We start from the raw sequence: 2,040 nt of genomic DNA on the forward strand, positions 1-2,040 counted from the left end.
TGCAGTTGGCTCTCTTTGATTGTAAGTACATTGGCTCCGACTGCCTCATTGTTGACGCCTTGACAGCTTCTTCTTCCTCCACTCATCAGCTTCTAGGATCACTTTTATTCAGTGTTTGCAATAGGTTTGTTTCTTATCTTGAGTCACCCCATAAATAAGCTTGAGTACCTATATGCTTACTAGGTACTCAAATGTTTATACCCGTCTAATATATGCATATTAAAATTGTCGCAGCACACATTACTCCAACTTCACTATGTAAATATATTCTTAAAAAAAGCTTGCAATGGGAACTTTCCATGAAAGTGCCCACAGAAATGAAAGGTTGGCCTGTCTTGAAATACATAGGTTGCAGCTGAGATAACAGGCTCACACTTCACTTGTTTTGTTCATCCAAGACACTGTCTAGTAGTTATATCTCCCAGCAGCCCCAGTAGAACCAATCACAGGTGGGGTCTGAAATCTTGTTGCCGCAGATGCCATGGCCCCATTCAAGGATGCGGATCCTGGTAAGCCAGAGTCCAAACAAATACTTGGAACAAGCTACTGCTCAAACAAGCACTGAAACCAATAGTATCCTGTTGTTGAAAAGGTCTGAGCACACTACAAACCAGTTTTCTTAGAAGAAGTGAAGACACTGTAAACATCATTAGGTATCAACAGCGCTGACAGTTTTTCTTTTTCTTTTTTCTCTGCTGCTTCCTTTTTTGACTCTACACAGAATACCTCTTGCACCTATTAATGAAGCTGAACACACGTGGATTTTTGGCACTTGATGCCCAATGTTTACCATACTTCATCGGAACTTGAACAGCCTATATAAAATCAGCATTGATTGGACTTGGTGTATAGGTACTAGCACTGGAAACAGTACATGTGACACCCTTCCAAGACAATGAAGTATGCCCTACTTAGCTTTGCCTTGCTCCCATGTAACTCCTATGTGTGCTCATCATCTTCCTCAGGCATTCATGAACTTTGCCATGATACAAGCCAAATATGCTCTTGCCCAATACAAGTATCACATGGAAGGCTCACTCTATGGTGTTGTCAATTTCATCTTTGGGCTTATCTGTATGCAGACCCCTTTGTGTGAGATAAACAGCATGACTTACTGCTTGGCAACATTTCCCCAGCACGCTACAGAAACTTCTGACCATTGTTCTGTACCCAATCTCTCCTGCCTGTCAGTTGCATTGGCTGTCCAAGTTGCTGGCCTGGGCCCTACAATAGCTGACAAGAAGATTGGTTTATGGGTGGAGGATAAAACATTATTGCTATCCAGCATGGAGGGCAATGCTACCTTCAATGCCATTTGACCCATTTTTGCTAATGAAGAAGCACTCAATGTGATCCCTCAGCTGGGATCTCAGGCAAAGTTTATACATCCTGACACCAAGAGCTGTATGCAATTATTATTGTAAGCCCATTCTTCGGCCTACTCAAATATAGGTCACATTGATAGACCTGGACTTATTAGGGATCAGCATCTCAAGGAGCATTTACCACCAGGAACCAAGTTTGTCTCTACGTACAACAAGCCAGTTCTAAAAGTACATTTATTAGTAAATTTAGCTTTCCTTGGTTGCCACAAGGCTCATTATTGTTGCAGAATGTGTCAGAGTGCGCCCAGCACCTCTGCATCGCTCCTATGCCCTTGGGACAGCAGCCCAGTGGCCTTGGTACGCTTTCCAGCATTCCAGGACACTTGGGTAAAAAGAGGTAAAACTTGCCTGTTGTGTGAGTTGAACCTAGAGCCTTGTGGTAGTGCCCAGAGCGCTGCAACCACTCAGCTATTATGTGTTGAGGTATCCTTCTACTTGTGTCTTGTTTATACCTTCACCACCTTCCTATTCCAGTATCTCGCGACTTTGCCCCTATTTCGCTTTTCTCTACTCTTTGGCTTGCTATGGAGAATGCTGAGCTACTGTACAGTTCCCAAACCTTATTTCTTTTCACCTATATAATCCTGGTGTCCACAGAGTGTCTCCTTACTTGCTCACTGCTAGACACCAGGTCAGTACCCTTGTATTTCGTCTT

The sequence above is a fragment of the Coniophora puteana genome (genome assembly GCF_000271625.1).
Source record: "Coniophora puteana RWD-64-598 SS2 unplaced genomic scaffold CONPUscaffold_7, whole genome shotgun sequence".
NCBI lineage: Eukaryota > Fungi > Basidiomycota > Agaricomycetes > Boletales > Coniophoraceae > Coniophora > Coniophora puteana.